This window comes from Vombatus ursinus, unplaced genomic scaffold (genome assembly GCF_900497805.2).
Source record: "Vombatus ursinus unplaced genomic scaffold, bare-nosed wombat genome assembly UNPS02014775.1, whole genome shotgun sequence".
Classification (NCBI taxonomy): domain Eukaryota; kingdom Metazoa; phylum Chordata; class Mammalia; order Diprotodontia; family Vombatidae; genus Vombatus; species Vombatus ursinus.
Genome location: NW_020954553.1, coordinates 6,236,593 through 6,257,225, shown reverse-complemented (window position 1 = coordinate 6,257,225; position 20,633 = coordinate 6,236,593). Strand labels below are relative to the sequence as shown.

At 43.9% G+C, this 20,633-nt stretch overlaps 1 protein-coding gene across 6 annotated transcripts in view; it reads right to left on the bottom strand.

Moving 5' to 3' along the window:
* The window catches only part of HIVEP3 (human immunodeficiency virus type I enhancer binding protein 3), a 530,360-nt gene that overhangs the window by 28,814 nt on the left and 480,913 nt on the right, over positions 1-20,633 (bottom strand). For 3 of the 6 annotated variants that reach the window (XM_027864564.1, XM_027864565.1, XM_027864566.1), the window contains 2 exons: positions 13,844-13,935; positions 397-461 (listed from right to left, as the gene is read on the bottom strand). The gene's annotated coding sequence lies outside the window, so the exon portion shown is untranslated. Of the gene's footprint in view, positions 1-396; positions 462-13,843; positions 13,936-14,028; positions 14,138-20,633 lie in introns of those variants that run through there. The other 3 variants (XM_027864568.1, XM_027864569.1, XM_027864567.1) reach the window with 2 other exon arrangements.

Here is a 20,633-nt window from a genome sequence, read left to right as displayed (position 1 = left end):
TGACTGAGGGTTTATTGGTTGATTGTCATACATATGAGCACTTTTTTATCCTCTCTAAGAAGTGTGTCCTATATTGAAATGGGGAGAAAACAATCAAAATCACCATTGGGAAACTCTGATAAAGACATCTTTTTTGCAGCCCTTGTCTGTGTAGGTTTGTTACACAGTTTCAGAACACAGAGACAGCTGGGGAAAGGCCTTAACTACCTGGCCCTGATTGGGCGTGGGAGGGGAACGTAACTAGGAAGACCTTGGAACAATGCTGACCACGGCTCTCAGGCTGAGCAGAAAGAATCCCTGAGGAGAAACCCCAACTCCACTTTTTTCGCTGCTCAGGCCAGAGGACAGTGTATGCCTTTGGCTTGGCTGTGGTGAAGAAAAACTGAGATGGCTTACAGTGAGATGTATTTCCTGGGCTTCTGGGCGTGTGCATTCTCTGCCAGTGGGAAGTTTAGCTCCACCTGTGAAAACAACACCATCATTTACTAGGGAAGCTGAAACCAGCGTGGCAGAGTATCCTCCTCACGTGGACCCAGAGGACACGGCAGGCTCCCCAAGCCTGGCGCCCAACTCACGCATCAAGCTTCTACCCCACGCCCTGGCCCCACTAGCTACCTGCCTTTCTGGATGATAGTGATGAAAATGAAACATTTCTGTGGTTTTAAAGACTGTCAAGTGCTTTCCCGGGAGCATTATTATGCCCATTTTACAGATAAATGCCTAGTACATGGCAAGTACATAAAAAGTACTTTATCCACCTGTCTACCCTATCTCCTTATCTCTCTGTCCTTTCTCTCCAAGTCTCTATCTATCCAGCCACTTCTATCCATTATCTATCACCTATCTATATGTCTCTCTAAAATCTCTATCTACCTTTCTCTATATCTATCTAGCTACCTCTATCATTTATCTATATCTATCTAAATATATATCCATCTCTCTCTCTCTCTCAACAGAAGTCAAAAGTTAAATGATTTGACCAAGGTCTCATTGTGCCTATAACTGAGGAAGCAAAGACAAAATCAAAGTGCTTCTACCTTCAAGAGGCTTACATTCTAATGGAGGAGACAACATGTACCTATATAGATATATGCAAACCACTCTTACATTCCTGTGGCACAGTGATGGTCTCCTCTCCCTCTCCTATATCCTGCCTAGGAAATCTTCCCTGATTAATCAAATCTAACTCCAAATATACCAGGCTCTCCTCAGTACTTGGAAACTACCCTGATACTGAAATGTCTGTGGTCCAGGGAAAACAGCCCTGGATTTAGAGTCCACAGATTTGGGTTTGAATCTCAGCTTTTCTGCTGGGCGCTACCTCCAGCAAACTACACCCTCCCCCATAAGCTTCAGTTTCATCACCTCTAAAACAAGAGAGTTGGACCAGATGGACCCAGAGGTCCCTGCATCTACATTCCTAGGTTCTTGCACTTGCAAACATGTTTCAGGCAATATAGTGAATTGGATGTGGCCCAGGCCTGGAGGTCAGGGATGCCCCAGCCCTATTCCCTGCATGCTGACTTGTTATGTGACCACAGTCAAGTGACTTCCTCACTCTGATGGTTTCTTCATCTTTCAAATGGGGCTAAGCCCTACATGATAGGCCTCCTAGGGTTGCTAGGATGAGATAATGTCTGGGAAAATGCCCAGATGATCTCTGTCTCTTCTAGATCTAACGTTCTGTGAGTCTGAGCTTCAGAATGGGGGAGCTCAGGACTAGCTGTTAGTGGTCCTGAACTGCAAATGACATCATCCCCAGGGAGCAGGGAAGGCTTTCAGAGGCTGGCCTAAGTCAAGATGTAGGAAGCACTCAGGCCCTCACCCTAGCTGGGAGCTAAGAAGGAACAACAATGGTTAGCCTCTGAGCTGTGGAAAGGTCAGGCAGCAAGGCTGAGGAAGAGTCAGGTCTCCTCAAAACTTGCATAGCGGGTCACAAACATCATTCTTAAAAATTATTGAGGACCACCCCCACCCCCCACCCCAGCCAAGAGCTTTGCTTATGTGGGTTTTCTCTGTCAATATTTACAGTATTAGAAAATAAGTAAAACATCTTAGTATTATTATGTAACAGTTCTGACCTCACAGGTCCCTTGGGGGACCACCAGTGGTCCTCACACCACACTTAAAGAACTGTTGATACAGTGGAAAGTACACTGGCTTTGGTATCATGAGAGACTAGAGTTCAAATCCTGTCTTAGACACTTACTAGCCATGTGATTTTGGGCAAGTTATTTTACCTCCTCTCAGCCTCAATTTCCTTTTCTGTAAAATGGGAATAATACCTCTACCTCCCAGGGTGGTTGTGAGGATCAAATGAAATAATCAATGTCTAGTGCTTTGCAAACCTTAAAGCACTGTATAAATGTCAGCTATTATTATATTTTATCATTATTATCTTAAAATGAAAGTTCTTCTCATGTTTTTGATGAATTTCAAATTGAAAAGGTCTTAGTCCATGTCATTATCTATTATTATCCTTTTATCTTTAATGACCTATAGATTATTATAGCTAGGTGGCACAGTGGACAAAACACAGGGAGTGGAGTTAAGAATACTCAAGTTCAAATCCAGCCTCACATACTTACTAGCTATGTGACACAGGGCAAGTCCCTTAACCTTCTTTGCCTCAGTGTCCTCATCTAGAAAATGAGCTGGAGAAGGAAATGGTGAACCACTCCAGTATCTTTGCCACGAAAACCCCAAATGGGGTCACAGAGTCGAGCACGACTGAAATGACTAAACAACAACAGATTATTACATGTGTAGATAAAATAATTGCTTCCTGCAGTTAAATAAAATATATTATTATATAACTATATTATATATAAATATATGTACATATACAAATATCTAAGAAATGTCTAATCTATTTATCATAATATATGATAATATATAATATGTTCATTAGAATATGTGAATATCTAATAAATAGATGATAAATTATTATTATTATTATTTCTGCTGTGGTTATTAAAGAGTCATCTCAGACTCCTCCAAAATCTGACCCTAGTGACTTGGTGACCTTAAGCTGTTGTCCTTGGGACAGGAGACCTTGGTTTCATTAAAAAAACAAACAAATCCTAGACAAGTGTCTAGGGGTGTTTAAATCTTTTCTCCCCATCCAGACTCTAAGTCTTTAGAGCAGGGGTTCATAATTTAGGGTCCATAGGCTACTTCCTATGGATGAGGAAAAAAGTTGCATCATTATTTTTACTAACCTTTAACTGAAATTTACCATTTCCTTCAGTTATTTAAAAACAGAATTCTCAGGAATCCATAGGCCTTCCAGATTGACAAATGGGTTCATGATATATAAAGGTAAAGAATTCCTGCCTTAGGAGATAGGAACCAGATCTACTTTCTTCCCTCCCATTCCCCCTCCTCATGCCCCATGTTCAGTTAGACGTGGAGTAAGGACTTGGGAGATAATTATGAATTTCACTTCATAGTATGGTGAATCAGAGAACCAACTGGCTGAGAAGACTCAAGAATGTGGTGACAGAATCACCAAATGCCAGAGCAAGAAGGGCCCTGGGAGGTCATCCAGTGTTACCCACAACATGTTAAATGCCAGAGGTGGAATTGGTTTATTCAGAGCCATGCAGAGAAGAAGTGGCTGAGTTAGGAGTCAAACCCAGGTCTTTCTGATTCCAATGCCACTCAAGTTGTCTTTCTACTGCACCAAATTCCACTACCCAAATTGAGATAATGGCTCTGACAAAGGATCTTTCTCATGCAAAGCTTTACATTCTTTTTTTTTTTTTATTGTTGTCATTGTTGAAAATTAGATTGTCACAGAAAAACTAGGAAACACTTTTGGGTGAAAGAGTCAAGGGGAAAGGAAACTGTACAACCAAGGATGTGGGCAAGACCTTCGTCCTGCTGCTGCCCCATGACACTGGGCTGCTCACTGGGCATTCCCTGAAAACAGTCCAAATAGCTCTCTTTGCAATAGTAACTTTCAGGTTGGGGTTATCACAGTCACCAAATATCAGAGTTTAATGGGAAATTAAAATGATCTAGTCTAGGGGTTCTTAACCTGAGGTCCTTGAACTTGTTTTAAAAAATATTTTGATAACTGCATTTAAGCACAATTGGTTTCCTCTGTATTCCTCTGTATTTTATTTTATGCATTTCAAAGCATTATTCTAGGAAGAGGGCCACAGGTTTCACCAGACTGCCAAAGAGGTCTGGGACACAAGAAAGGTTAAGAGCCCCAGATCTCATCCAATTCCCTCATTTGACAGATGGGGAAACTGAGGAGGCAGTGTATCACAGTGGTACATGTACTGGATCTGGAGGCTGAGGACTCAGGTTGGAATCATCTCTTTGCAACTTGGACAAGTCACTTGGGTCTCAGTTTTGCCATTTGGTAAAATGAGAGATTTGGGCTGGACGCCCTCTGAAGGTCGTTTATAGCTCAGAGCCAATGAGAAGCAGAAGGGGCAGAGACTTGCCTCTGGTCACGTAGTGAATGACAAACCTAAAACAAATTCTTGCTTCTGAAAGGGCATTCCCATGGCAACTCAGCGGTGCCTGCTACTTTGGTAGTGATGCCCCTCCTTCTACAAGCCAGCCGGGAAGTGTTCTGCTATTTCTGGACTCCCAGCAAACTTGACAAAGGCCCCAGAGCCAATGGTGACTGAGCCTGATTGAATTCCCTTACACAGGGACTTCTAGGCTGTAGGGCCTGAGATCTCAAGATTTAGAGCCAGAAGGGTCCTTCAAGGCCAATAAGTCCACACTCCTAAGGTTGAGAGAAGCGAGAGAATGTGCCAAGAATCACACAGCTAGAAAGTGTCTGAGGTAGGTTTTGAACTCAGATCTTCCTGACTCTAAGCCCAGGCTCTGGGCACTATGGCAACCTCTAGCTGCCTAATACAGTGCTATATTATTTAGAGCTGCCAAAGACTCCATGAAGAGATTTCAGCAGGTCCATGAACCTGGATAAGAAAAAGAAATTACATCTTTGTTTTCACTCATCTCTGGTTTTCTTTGTAATCCTATGGATTTTATTTTACGCATTTAATGACATTACTCTAAAAAGGGATCCATAGGTTTCATTCTTTCAGGCTGCCAAAAGGCCCAGGGCGAAAAGAGCTCAAGAACAATGCTTGCCTCAGAGGAAAGGGGATTTTGTTTTCATTTCGATGGTAAAGCAGGGGCTGCAACCCAGTCTTGTCATTTCATTAGTTTCCAAAATCAGTATTGACAATGGGTCTGACAAAGAACAGGGGTGTTGGGGTAGAGAAAACACTGGTTGAAACCCAGAGGCAGCTGGTGGCACACTGGCTAGAGCTGGGCCTGGATTCAGGAAGACCCGAGTTCAAATCTGGTCTCAGACATTTACTAGCTGTGTGACCCTGGGCAAGTCTGTTTGCCTCAGTTTCCTCATCTGTAAAATGGAGATAATAATAGTACTTACATCCCAGTGGTGTTGTGAGGATCAAATAAGATATTTGTCAAGTGCTGAGCACTTAATCAATGTTTGTTTCCTTCCTCCTTTGCCTTCTACTGACTACCTGTATGACCTGGAGAAGGTTGTTTAATCATTCCAGGTCTCATTTATAAAATAAGGGATTAGATTAGGTGGCCTCCGGGGTCCCTTCCAACTCTAACCCTATGATTCAGTGACTTTTTTTTTTCAAATCTCATTAAAAAAAGTAAATTTTCTCTTTTGGAAGTTAGGTCTATACTAGCATTTGCACGGGCAGTACTCATCCTTAGGAAAGCCCTCTGAGGGAAAGCACTCAGGGGAGGGAAACTGCAATTAGAGCTATTTATAGTACCATTTACAGAAGCCTCCTGGTGGGGCAGTGGATAGATACATCATTGAGCCTTCAGTCAGGAAGATCTAAGCTCAAATTCAGCCTCAGACACTAGCTGGAGGACAAACTGCTTAACCTCTGTTTGCCTCAGTTTTCTCAATGGGCAGCTAGGTGGCACAGTAGATAAGAGTGCGGGGCCTGGATAGAAGAGTAGGTCAAATGTATGTGGGGGGGGGACATTGTTTTCCTACCCTGCTCAGTCCAGTTAAAATGATCACAGAAAATAAGAGGCAGAAAACTGACATTACAACAAGTGTGTGTATCCTGTGTCAACTCCTTTACAAAGCGCGAAGAGGTTTTCCAATGAAACTGGAAGGACCACTTGTCGTTGGCTGGTCAAAGACTGGCTGGGTCCCTGGTGGCCTTTGCGAAAGTTAAACAGTGGAGGCAGGCAACTCTGGTGGATGTGCACGGCATCCTAGAGGGAGGGGATTTCTTCCTCATCCCCCTCAGCAATGGCAGCTTGCTGCAGAGTTAGGAAGACACAATACATCTCCCTGGGAGCAGAAGGAGAGGAAGCAGCTTCAGGGAGCATCATCCCCAAGGGCTGAGAACAGATCTCCTCCCCTCTCTTCTCATGGAACCTTTATGCTGCTCCCTGATGGGTATAGTCTTTGTGCTAGGCCTGTCTTGGCTCAGCTCTCTGGGTCTGCTCCTCTCTATGGCTTAGCCATAGCTGATGGTGGGGGGAGAGACGAGAGAAATCCTTACACTGCTTGCTGCCCTTAGGTAGGGGCATGTTCCATAAACCCTCTCCCTGCCTCAACTACTTTGATTGTGTGTTTAGCTTTCTAGCTAGTTTAGCTTTCTAAAAGTCATCAGGGACATGAGCAACTTTTGGCCCACCAAAGGCAAGATGCCATTCCAACTCCAACAGGTAAACCTCTTCACACTTTGTGATGGGCTAACAGGGCATAGACACTCATTGCACAAGATGCAGCCTTATTGCCTGTGTTATGTACCCCTTACTCTTTCCCATGGGACACATAGTCTCAAAACTTTGTAAACACTTATTCATTTGTTCCTCCCAACCCTGTTGGTCAAGTGCTTTTAAAAAATTTTTTTTTTTAAACCAGACCTGTGATTTCATCAGAGTAGGGAGATTCCTATGAGGAACTTCCTTTCCCAGTACAAGTCAGTGTCTTCTCTACTATTTTCAGTTTTCCCATCTACCGCCCTCCCCAAACTTAGAGTCTGATAGTTTCCTGGGACAGTGGGAGGATAAATGATTTCCCTAAGATCACACATCCAGCATAGATCAGAGAGAGGATTTGAACTCAGGTCTCTCTAACTTCAAGTCCAGTGTTCTTATCCACAATATCACTCCCCCTACTGCAAGAATGACATGCTCAGAGAATTCCTGGAGGCTCCTTAAGGGGTGCATCCCATTCTGATGGACTGACTGACCTCCTAGAGGTGCAGGAAGGCTGTGAGGAAGAAAGGCTCCCCCTTCACCCTGCCACTTTCCAGTCTGCTTTCCACAGGCACACGCTATGGCAAAGACTGGGGAAGACCTATGGTCTCAATAATGGAGCCCTCAAGGCAGGATGGCAATCCCAACCCTGCAATCATAATAATGGTGTAATCACCATTACAAGCTGCCATGTATTAAAGTAGGCCACAGTGCATCTGCAAACACACTAGACCCAGCTCTTCCCACACATAGGCTCTGGTTATAACATAGAACATCTGACTGTAACACATGGGATCAACTGGCCAGCAGTTATTAAACACTAACCATGTCAAGGTGCTGGGAGTACAAATACAAAAGCAAGATGGTGCCTGTCCTCAAGATGTTTACATCCAAATGGGGAAATAGCATATTCACATATAAGCAAATACATATATAAAAATATATAAACACATGTATACACATGTACACATAGCTACATGTGTATGTACACCTATACATGTGTGTGTGTTTATTTGTACATGCATCCATATGAATATATACCTGCATACATATGTGTATTCATAAGGTATATATTGATTGGTTGGCTGTTGTCCTACGTTCTTGAAGAGGACCAAAATGACATCACTATGCCAGAGTCAAGTTTCAGTGTGTCCAACCGTGGCTGATCAGACCAATGTGAGCTCAGAATGCTCTGCCACAGGTCAGGCACAAATAGTCCATGTGGACACTTGGGGGGATTCTCTGAATTTGCATGTCTTGAGTTTCTTTTGAGCTACTTCAATTCTGCTTTGCTCACAGAACACAGCACTTTCTTTGATGAGGACTCGCCATGCTGGGCGGTTCTGTGCCACTGTCTCCCATGTCACACAATCAATTCCAAAGTTCTTAAGAGAGACCTTGAGAGTGGCCTTGGACTGCTTTTTCTGACCTCCATGTGAGTTCTCCATAAAATAGTCCTTTTTGGCAAGCATATGCTTGGCAAAAGACAAAAGACATCACCCATACCATTGGTGTATGTGTATATGTATATACATATATACACATGTACATATACAGACACATACACACATTTTTATGTATATAAAAGTAATTTTATGCGAGATAGCACACTAGGGGAAATTCTCTTTAAGAAGGTAGAAATGACCTCAGAGGGCCTCCAAATCTTCTTAAACATTTTCTACTGTGACCCCCTTCAGTGCTTCTTAAATTGTAGGTAGTGGTGGTGGGATGGGCAGCTAGGTGGCGAAGTGGATAGAGCAACGACTCTGGAGTCAGGAGGACCTGAGTTCAGATCTGGCCTCAGACACATAACACTCACTAGCTGTGTGACTCTGGGCAAGTCACTTAACTCTAATTGCCTCACCAAAAACAAAAAAACAAAAAAAAAACCCCTGTGAGTCATGACCCTGGGGGTGTTGCAAGGTCCAACCTCTAGTTCCTAAGCAGGGATTCTCTTCAAAAGGCTCCTGAGAAGCAGTCAGCCAGCCCCCACTTAAAGAAGATCTCAGTGCTGGGAAACTCACTATTTCCCAAGCAGTCTATTCTACCTTGGAGGTACTTATAACTGTTAACAAGTCTTTCCTTATGTAACATACCTTAAGGCTGCCAAGGATATATGGATGTTGGGAAGGACAGAAACCCTCCCTGTGTTCCCATACTTAACCCCACCCCCCACTCCCGGGCCAGAGGGTGAGTTCTACGCCAAGACTGATGTGTGCCTTTAGTCCTATGGGGGAGAGTGAGCAAGGAGGATCGTGGTGGAACAGGACAAGTGAGGATGGCGGGTTGGGGGGAGGGAGTACATACAGCTGCCACTGGGTCAGCTCAGCGTGAGAAGGGCCAGCCCAGGAGCTGTGATGAACATACATTGAGTCACCAAGGCAAGGACTAGACTATGAAGAAACCACTTGAAACAGACGCAGAATTGTTGGAGCTGTTCTTGCTGAGGACAGAATGGGTGATTCCTTACTTTCTCCATTCTCTTCTTCCTCCTGGCCTTCTTCTTTTCTCTGTTGATGACCCTGTCCCCCAATCTGCATTTCCTGTTTGTTGGCTTTCTGTTTTGCTATTGTTTTAAAGCTGATTTCTCTTAAGATAAATGTGGTTAACCATTGCATTACTGTCTATGTGTATTGCGCAAATGTGCCAAAGGCAGAAGCAATACAGCCGGTAAAGAGGAGAGAGAAAAAGAGAGAGACACAGAGAAACATACAGAGACCGAGAGAGAGATCGACAGAGAGACAGAAACAGAAAGACAGAGAGAAAGGAAAGTGATTCTTTCGGATTGGAGGGCATTTCCTGGCATAAACCCTCAGAATGAACCAAAAAGAGAATTATTGATTCATTTTACATAACATCCCAGAATAGTAAGAAAACTTGGATCCAGATCTTAGACAAATGGGTTAGCAGCTCTACTTGGGGGAGAGGTTATGATGAGCTGGAGAGGCTACGAGAAGTGGCCCCTTAACACTTCCCCTTCTCATTGTCTTCCCAGGGGGTTGGGAGGGAAACCTTCCTTCCTGAGGGAATGACTAGAGAAAACATCATGCCCAAAGAGAAGGACAGAGGAATGCTTAGGAAGAAGTGGATGGGGCCCAGCAAGGGAGAGTAATTTGGAATTTCCTCCTTAGGCCAACCAATCCCTCCCCACACCACTGCTATATGTACCCTGGGCCAACACCTGCCTCTCTGTGACTTCTACCCATGGCTCCTAGTTGAGCTCTCTAAAAAGGCAGAGTAGCATAGCAGAAAGAACTTTGGAGAGAGAAGGTGTGGGTTAAAAATACTGGCTCTGTCATTTAATACCTGTATGACCTTGGTCAAGTTACTTAACCTCTGTGGGCCTCAGTTTCATCATCTGTAAAATGAGAGGCTGGCCTAAACGACTTAAGTTCCTACCAACTCTATAGAGTCAGTAAGTTAACAAGCATTTATTAAGCACTTACTATATGCCAGGCATGATGCTAAGCACTGAGGATAAGAAAGGCAAAAAGCAACCCCTGCCCTCAAGGAGCTCACAGTCCAATTAATGGAAGAGACAACATGAAAACACCTATGTATAAACAAGATATACACAATATGAATTGGAGATAACCAATAAAGGGAAGGCACTAGAATTAAGAGAGGCTAGGAAAGACTTCTTGTAGAAGGTGGAACTTTATCTGAAGCCAAGGAAGCCAGGAGGAAGAGATAAGGAGGGAGAATATTTCCGGGTATGTGGGGCACCCAGAGAAAATGTAGAGTCCAGAGATGGATTATCTTGCTTTTAATCCTATACTATAACTGTCTTAGTTGAAGGGTTGTCAGGAAAAACAGGTTAGACTGTAAGAAGGCCTCTGGGACTGGTTCATTTTTGTCTTTGCATTTCCAATGCCTTATACAGTATGTGTGATAAATATTTGTTGATGGACTTATTGGCTAATTTTCTGCTTGGCCCAAAAGGGCAGAATTAGAAACAGTGGGTACAAGTTGCAGAGAGAAAGATTTGGAGTGAACGTAAGGAAAAACTTCCTAACCATTACAGTTCTCCCAACATGGAAGGGATTGCCTTGAGAAGCAACGAGTTTCCCTTTGCTGGCGTCCTTGTCAGGGATAATGTCGAAAGATGCCCTAGGACTGATGGACCTCTGAAGCCTGCTCCAATTGTGATGCTGCTTCTCTCCTTCTCATTTCCAGTCTACCTGTGGGCCAACTCTGCCCTGTCTGCCTCTCAGGTTTACTCATAGCCTTCCCTGGACACTCTCCTGCAGTGATACTGAACACTTTTCATTTTTATTGAGTTAAATCAACCCATCACCATGCATTATCAGGGGGCATCCTGTGGGCTCCTTGGTGCTGGGCTGGGTGGGCAAAAGGAGTGACTGCTCTGTTCTTCTCCCAGTGCCTTTGGCCCCTGGGCCGACCAGTGGTGCCCCACTCACCTTCCCCATTAGGCTCTGCTGCCTCCCCCTCCTAGTCTAGGCAAGGAGCCCAGAAGGAGCACCTGCCTCCAAAGTTTCTTTTCTCATTACCTTCAGGCGGCCATCTGCGGGCTCTGTCTTACTTTCATTTTACTCTCTAGGTCCAGTAGTTCTGGGTGGTTTTCTTTTACAATTTCTTGAAATATGGTAACCAGGTTTTTTTGTCTTACATGGTTTTCAGGGATCCTAGTGATTATATTCTCTCTTCATATCCTGTTTTCTTGGTCAGTTGTTTTTAACATTAGATACCATATAGGTCTTCTAGGTGGCACAGTAGATAGAGCCCTAGACTTGCAATCAAGAAGACCTAAGTTTAAAAACAGCTGCAGACACTAACAGTGTGACCCTAGGGCAAGTCACTTAATTTCTCTTATTTTCAGTTTCTTCATCTGTAAAATGAGGATAATAATAGAACTTACCTCAAAGTATTGATAGGAGAATCAAATAAGATAATATTTGTGAAGTGATTTGCAAACCTTAAAATACTTTAGAAATGCTAGGTATTATTAATATTATATAGTTCTAATACATTTTGTTGCATCATTTCATTCTTGAGTTTGTTTGCTCCATTCTTTTTTTCTTACTGTTCACCACTAGGGTAAAGTCCTGGGACTGGTTGGAGAAACCCAGGAGTTGATCTCTCCTGCCCAGGGACTCTAAGATGAGGACCATATTCCCTATTCCTGACCCCTTCCACAAGTGGAGCTATAGATGGGACTATGAAAGGGGGGATAGGAGTGCCTTGGCATTGGCTCTAATCCAGAACTTCCAGTGGTCTGTTGTTCAGTCTTCTTTGTATGTATAGGGGATTACTTCAGTGACCTTTTTCTTAGTTTATCTCCCATACTGGATTCTCTTTTTCATTTGCTACTGTCTTCCCTTATTCCTGAGGGATTCTAGAGGGAGTTAGGTTTGGCTGGAGCCTTTCTTCCATGTCACCATCTTGATCTGGTCAGTTAACTACTAAGAGAGCTCTTCTCTGGGGTCTTTTTTCTTTGGCCTCAGTTCCTATTCCTAGATTTACCAGGCCCTCTTCTTTGGCATTCAGCTCTTTATTCCTTTGCTGCCTATCCTGAATCTTCATTATCACTGCCTGACATCTTTGGATTCTGGATGTCTTGTCTGGCTGGACCCATAATACCTGACTACTTCTTTCTGCCTTGACTAATGTTTTTGGCCTTGACCCTTTCCTTGTTGGCCCAAAGATAATTCACAGATGCTAATAACTAGAAGATTAAATAGGACATGATAATTTCATGAATGTTGTGAAAAGTATGCAATAAATGTCCTTGGGAAGGAGAAAGCACTTTAGACTGGGAATAAAAAAATGTAGTACCTACAGAATACTTATCAAACACTAACTGTGTGACCCTGTGCAAATCATTGAACCACTGCCTGCCTCAGTTTCCTCAACTGCAAAAATGAGGATAATAATAGCACCAACTTCCCAGGATTGTTGTGATAATCAAATGACATAATATTTGTAAAATGCTTACCACGGTGCCTGGTATATTGTCAGTACGTAATAAATGTTTGTTTTCTTCCTCTCCCTTCCTATAAAGACATGGCCTAGAGGCTAAAATCATAAATCACTATCCTTCACAAACTAATAGGCATTGAATCCCTATATTACAGAAAAAACCTTCAAAACATCTCAGAGAGCTCAACCAATAAATTGTATAGGAACCAGACCATCATCACAGATAGAAAAATAGCTCCCAATCTCCTGAACAAAACTTTGATGCATGAAAATGTTTAAATGATTTTTAACCGATGTCACTATGCCAAATACTCAATCTCCAAACTATGTGAAATGAAAAGCTTTAAAAATATAGAGACCCAGTCCAGGGGATCCAATTTCTATGGGCACAGAAGGAGGGGCACATCAACCTTGTCTTCCTGGTTGCTACTAAAGATTTTTTCCACGATGCTTTCAATGAGCCTGCAGAAAGAAGATAACCTTCTATGTCTATAGTTTAAATGACAAAAAGCATTCATTTTATCCACACCTGCACACATTAGACAAATGAGAATAATAGCAGGATAGCAACTTGTTCCATGACCATTTCTATTTGAACTCCATCAAAAAAGATGAGAATGACATTTATAAGGATGATGGTACTGATGATGATGGTGATAATTATAATAATTGACCCTTAAATAGCCCTTTAGGGCCTGCAAGGCCCTTTTCGTACATCATCTGAGTAGATCCTTAAACCAAGGACTCTCTCTCATTATCCTTATTTTACAGATAAGAAAACTGAAGTTCAGACAGATTAAATGACATGCTTAGGATCACACAGCTAGTAAGTGTCAGAGGTGTGGGATTCCAAGCCAGGTCTTCCTGACTCTAAGCCCAACGCTCCAGGAAGCAGACAAATTGATGTTCAAACCCAGGTCCTCAGATCTGGAGCTGTTCCCAGTATACCCTACTGACCACACATTTTGAAATCACTGTCATAGAAAACAAGAAAGTGAAGTAGGGTGGGATGGAAGGCAGTGAGAACAGAGGAACCCAGCTACAAGTCAGATAGTTTACAATTGCACTTTAAGATAATGACCTGAGAATGAATCACAAGGGAGTGGGGACTCAATTTATATTCAGGGGTCTGACAATATCAAATGATCAGATAACATACCAGGACCTTGGTTCAACGTGCAGCTCCGCTGCTCCCTGTCAGCGTATGCTTAGACAAAACCCTTCCCTCTCTCTGGGTCTCAGTTTCTTCATCTGTAAAATGAAGGGGGGGGGGGTCAGTTCACTGACTTCTCAGGTTCCTTCCTCCCTTAACTGTCACTTGTTCTAGGACACTCTGATTCTTACCTCTCACGTTCTCTCTTTCCACCACACTCAGCTAGCACAGTTCATCAAACTCAAGTCCACCATCGCACCCCATCTTTGGGGCTGGATGCTTAGGAGGTAGTGCCTGCCCCATCTCCTGGGGAGACATATGGAGGCCACAGAGGTGACTTCTCCCTCTGGTTTGAATGTAAGGGAGTCCCTCCCTGCCACCTCCCTTCCCACCCACCCCCAAGTGACCAACCAGCAAGCTGAGCAAGGTCAAGATTAGACCTTGGCTGGGAAGGCGAATGAGGTGCCTTCTGCTACGGGAAATGGATGGCTGAGTCAGGAGAAACTGCTCCTCTGAGTCAGGACAGAGGGTGGGGCCAAGAACCAACCCAGGGAGACTGCCCATTTGTCAAGAGTCAACATTGACATCGGTGCAAAGGCATGGGACTATACTAATCAGATTACTATAGTAATCACAGAATGTTGGGGTTAGAAGTGGCTTTCAAAGTAATAATAACAACAATAAAAAGGAAGGCAGGCTGGAAGGGGAGCCTTAGAATCAGAAAGACCTGGGTTCAAATCTTGCCTCTGACAACATACTGGCTGTGGGGTCAAGTCTGATTATAGATCACTTAACCTCTCACTACCCTTTATTTAGGTCCAAAATGAGGATTCTTGTCATTGATCTGCTAGAGAAAGAGTAAACATGTCTCATTCTAGCAGGGTGTGTGTATGTGTGTGTGTGTGTGTGTGTGTGTGTGTGTGTGTGTGTGTGTATGTATGCTGCACATCAGGCCACACTAGAGCCTCGTGGGAGGGGTCTACACCTTGGTAGATGGTAGAAGTGAGGGGAGAGGCCTGTTGATCTTAGAGAACAAGTCTCAGCCATGGTCCCAGATAGAGAATTATCCCTGACCTCCTGGGCAGACATCCAACCCCAGTGGAATGGGTCCAACCCCTGTTCACTTCCTGTGCCTGAGATGTCAGAGCACAGGCTATGGAGGGGACCCAGCTCTGGCCTGGAAGTCAAGAGACAGGGATGGGGGTGGTGTGGGGAGAGTCTGGCTTTTACTCCTCATCAGCTATGCGACCCTGGGCAGGCACATCTGTGCTTCTCCACTACCCAGATTCCCCATCATCAAATGGGAAGAATGACCCCCACCTTGAATGGATGAAAGAAAGAATGAATGAATAATACTTTTAAAATTCATTCATTTATTTATTCAGTTTCTCTACCACCAAATGAAGATGATAACCTTGTGGCCAAATGAATGAAAGCATAGATGAATGAATGAATGAATGTTTTTTCATTCATTTATTCAATTTCCCCATTATCAAATGAGGATAATAATCCTCACCCTGAATTAATGAATAACTTATTTTTCATTCATTCATTCATTCATTCATTCATTCATTCATTCATTCATTCATCAATTCACAGCCACCACAGGCCCATACTATAAAACTTTTCCAGACAAGGTTGGTGGTCCACTGGTGAAGCCTTTGAGAACCCAGGGTCACCTCCATACCATGATGAGATATTAGAGGAGGAGTTTAGAGACAACTGAAGGACTGCAACCCCCATTCCTTCCTCAACTACCTTCCAAAGACCCCCCATGATATGAAGGAATTCTACCATTAGAGATTCATTTCTTTAGGTTAAAATATATATGAAGATCCCATGGGATGGGAAAGCATAAAGGGCTATGATCTTCATTGGTGAAGGGAAGACCTATGAGTTTACAAAATATTATTAATGGGAGTATGGCTTTAGAACAAAAAAGTATCAATAACTATTGTTCCTATTTCCAGAGTGTTTTCCAGTTTACAAAGTCCTTTCCTCACAACACCCCTGTTAAGTCACTTGACTTAACCCAAATGCCACCTCTTCCATAAAACCTACTCTGATCGATCAGTCAATCAATCAATTACAGATTCATAAGCAGAAGGGAAGAGAAGGGAAGGAGGGAGGAAGGAAGGAAGGGATGGGAAGGGAAGGGAAAGGAAAGAGGGAGGAAAGGGGAGGAGAGGGAAGGAGAGAGGAAGGAAGGAAGCATTTATTAAGTGCCAATGTGCCAGGCACTGCGCTAAGTGCTTTACAAATATTATCCCATTTGATCCTCATAACAACCTCGGGAGGTAAGTGCTGTTATGACACCCATTTTACAGTGAAGTAAACTGAGGCAGATAGATGGTTTTTGTTTTGGTTTGGTTTGGTTTTTTGTACCACATAGTGAATGTGAGGAACAGCAAGTTCAGCTGGGCTGGAGCATGTCTAATAATGCCGTACTCTACCTATTTGCAATGAACTGTCCCCTAAAAACTAGGCCTGGAAAATAGTAACAACACAGACCAGTTTAGAAGTTAAACCACATCTGGTCTTGGGCAAGCAATTTTCTTTCTATTTGTGTGTTTCATTAAGTTATACTTACACAATACATAGAACACTACACTTGGAGTCAGAAAGACCTGAGTTTAAATCCAGCTTCAGACTCTTACTTAGCTGTGTGACCCTGGACAAGTCACTTCACCTCTGCCAGCGTCAGCATCCTCATCTGTAAAATGGGGATAATAATAGCACTTACCTCCTAGAATTGTTCTGAGGATCAAACGAGATCATATTTGTAAAGCTCTTTGCAAACCTTAAAGTGCAATATAAATGCTAGCTATTTCTGAACATATAGTCTCTTTTTCCCCGTAAATACAACACACCCTCATGATATGGAGTGTTAGTGAGAGGAAGGAAAGGAGAAGGGTAACAGGGACCATTTACCAGACTCTTGAGTATCCAGTGGGAGCCAAAGAACTGTAAGAGTAATTAGGGATGGGGGCCAGCAGATCTCTGAGCTCAAGAGTCAGAAAGACTCAGAGACAAAGAATTCAGGAGGCCTCGGATTAGATCAAGATCAAGGCAAGTTTAGAAAGCAATGGAAGGTAAGAGCCCTGGGGTCATGGGCCGAGGTCCAGAGAGGAGCCAGGGCCCTGGAAGCTGCCTGGACACTCAGGTTGGAGGCTCAGCACTGCTTTCTCACACTCTCTACTCCCTGTCTTATTCATAACCACAGATATCCCAATTAAAAAAACAACTGATTTGAGAAGGCCAGCGCATGTAGCAGGAAGAACCCGTTAAGTAACGTAAACATTTACACCAGGCATGTAAGCCAGGAGACCTGGGGTCCAGCCCTGACTCTGTCACTCATAGGCTATGGGACACCAAGTCTCCTCTCAGTTTCCCCATATGAATTTAAATGATCCCTCAGGGCTCTTTGGGGCAGCTAGGTGGCGCCATAGTGCACAGAGCCCCAGACCTGGAGTCAAGAAGACTGATCTTAAGTTCAAATCTGGCCTCAGACACTTACTAGCTGTGTGACCCTGGGCAAGTAGCTTCACCCTGTTTGCCTCAATTTCCTCATCCACCAAATAAGCTAGAGAAAGAAATGGCAAACCACTCCAGTATTTTTGTCAAGAAAACCCTAAATGAGGTCACAAAGAATCATAAACAACTGAACAACAATAATAGGGCTCTTTAAACTCTACCATATACAATATTCTTTTTCCTGCCTCTGTTTGCCCTGACTGTCTCCCAAGCCTGGGATGTCCTCCCTCCTTGTCTTTGCCTTTTGGAATCCTCTGCCATCTCCTAGGTGAGCATTTTCCTGATCCCCTCTGGTGTCAGTGCTATCCTCAACCCATGCCAAATTACAGTTATGCCTTCTACATCATGACCTTTCCCATCCCAGTTTCAATATATTATGGGTCAGCACAAGAAATTAAATGGGAGTTTTATGGAAGCTACAGATGACATGTGAAGGCCAGCAGACAACAGAGAAAAAGTTCAGAAACTCAGAAATACATGAAATATATTTAGAGTATTATATAATATCAACCCAAATTTTACAATAAGGTACTGTAAACACCCCATAAAGAAAAAGAAAAAATCCAGATCTCTTCTTTGGTATGAAGGGAAGGCCAAAAATTTTTATACGGCTTTTCCAGATTGCTGGAGGCGCCATGTCCCTAACCCATATGATGTGGAAGGGATCACTATTTTGCAGTTGCTTATTTTAGTAGTCACTTTTCCCTCAATGTGTTGTTTCTGCCCAGGAGACTGTAAGCTCATTGATAGTGGGGAGGCTTTTGGCTTTGGCTTTGTATCTCCAGGGGGCAGTGTTTTAGCAGATAGCAAGCTGGCCTCCAAGCTAGGAAGTGTCGCATTCAAGTTCTGCCTTTGACACAATGGCTGGTGTGACCCTGGGCAAGTCACTTACCTTCTCCAACCTCTAGACAATTCTCTAAGACTGCAAATTGCCGAGAAGATGGTGACCTGCATTGGTAGAGGGAGTTTCTCACTTGGGAATTCTCTCTACCAATAAAAGCCATAAATCCTTTTGTAGATACCATGAGGGCACAGTGCCGGGCACTCACTTAAGAAATGACTGTTGAAGAGAATTAAACTGAATTTGATCCTGAGGTTCCTGCCCTCATGTTGTCACTGTGATACATAGGGGTGTTTGCTGTTGTTTGTATTGCTCTGGGGCGGGTTGTAGGTCATATTCAACAAGTATACAGTGGTGCCTACTATGTGCGTAGCACTGTGCTAGGCACTCTGGGTTCCTGCTACTCCAGAGTCCTTCTCTAACCCTCTCCTCCCCTCTGTTATCACTATAATACATTGGGTGTTTGCTGTTGTCCCGATTGTGCCGGGCTAGGTTGTAGGTCATATTCAACCAACAGGTATACAGTGGTTCCTACTATGTGCATAGCATCATGCTAGGCCCTCTGTGCTCCTGCTGCTCCAGACTCCCTCCCTAAGCCTCTCCTCCTTAATTAGAGAAGGAAAGCAATGCTGGACAGCTCCAGTCAGAGCTAGCTTCCAGCTGGGGGCTGCCTATATCCGTGGCACCCCTGCAAAGCAATAGGTGAGGTAGAAGTGAGAGGTCTTGTTAGGGAAGGAGCCATCTCTGGATCTGGAAAAGAAGGCCCAGATTGGCCTCCCTGCCTCAAGTCTCTCCCCACTCCAGTCCATCCTCCACTCAGCTGTCAGGCTGACCATGTCATGCCCTTATTCAATCAACTCCAGTGACTCTCTGTCATCTCTAGGAACACATAGGGAACCCTTCGTTTTGGCATTTAAAGTCTAGTATAACCCAGGACCCCTCAATCTTTCCAGTCTTCTTATACCTTACACTATCCTCCTTGTAACCCATGCTCTTCCGTCTAGGGACACCGACCTCTTTGCTGTTCTTCAGGCAAGATACTCTACCTCTGGGTACCAGGGCATTTCCACAGGCCATCCCCCAAGCCTGGAACCCTCTCCCTTATCTTCACCTCCTGCTCTCCCCAGTTTCTTCCAAATACCAGGTAAAATACTACCTTTTACAGGGAGCATTCCCTGATCCCCCTTAATGCTAGCCCCTTTCCTCTGTCAATTAACCCCAACGTGTCCTATCTATAGCTAGTTTGTATGTAGCCTTTTGCACATTGTTTCCCCCATTAGACTGGGAGCTCCTTGAGGGCAGGGACTGATTTTTTTTATTTTTTTATTTTTGCCTCTCTTTGTGTCTCCAGACCTTAAAGTGTTTCCTGGCACACAGTAGGAGCTAAACAAATTCTTATTGACTAGGTTCAAATCTTACCTTTTAACACCTGCTACCCAGGTGGCCCAAGGTAAGTCACTTCACCTTCCAAACCTAAGTTTCATCATCTGTAAAATGATCTGTTGAACTAGCTGGCCTCCAAGGTTCCTTCTAGTTCTAAGTCGATGATCAAATCATGCCTAGGGAAGGGTGCACAATAGTGGGCATCAGGCAGCTGTAACACCTTTGTCAAGATGGGCTCATGGTGACATGGTAGAGCCAAGATGGTGGAGAAAAGGTAGGGACTCACCTGAGCTCTCCCAAATTCTCCTCCAAATAACTTTAGATTACGACTCAAAGCAAATTCTGGGGTGGCAGAATCCACAAAAGGATGAGGTGAAACAATTTTCCAGCCCAAGACAACTTAGAAGGTCAGCAGGAAAGGTCTATTGCACCAGAGTAACAGTGGAGTGCAGTCTAGCATAGGCCAGGCTGAGCCCCAGCAAACCACCAGGAGGCCTTGGGGGTGACTGAATCAGTGGACCTCTCAGCCCACAGATGGTAAGAGGGTCAGACAACTAGTCAGGAGATTACAGGGGTCCTTTTGTTGGCACTGGGTGCAGTACCCTATTGCTTTAACCATACTGGGATCTAGGTCGCAGGTCTGGGTGGTAGTCCCAGGGCGAAGAGGATCACTAGCACACCAGAGGTTGTAGCTGCAGTGGAGCAGGGACCCTCATCACAGTTCCAGGGCAGAAGAGAGTGCTTGAGGTCACTCACACACCAGAGCACAGGCCAGGAGAGCAATGACCACATCTCTCCTTAGATCATACAGCCTTGGAAGAACTGAAAACTTACAGGCTCCCCAGAACTAGCTAGAACATAGCTGCACAAATGACCTGAAGCTTAGGACGGTACCTCCTCTACCCTGGGAGCAGAGCCCAACTTTATATTAAAGTTAAAGGTCAAAAATAGGCTGGAAAAATGAACAAACAACAACAAAAAAAAAGAATCCGACCATAGAAAGTTACTATGGTGACAAGGCAGATCAAAACACAAACT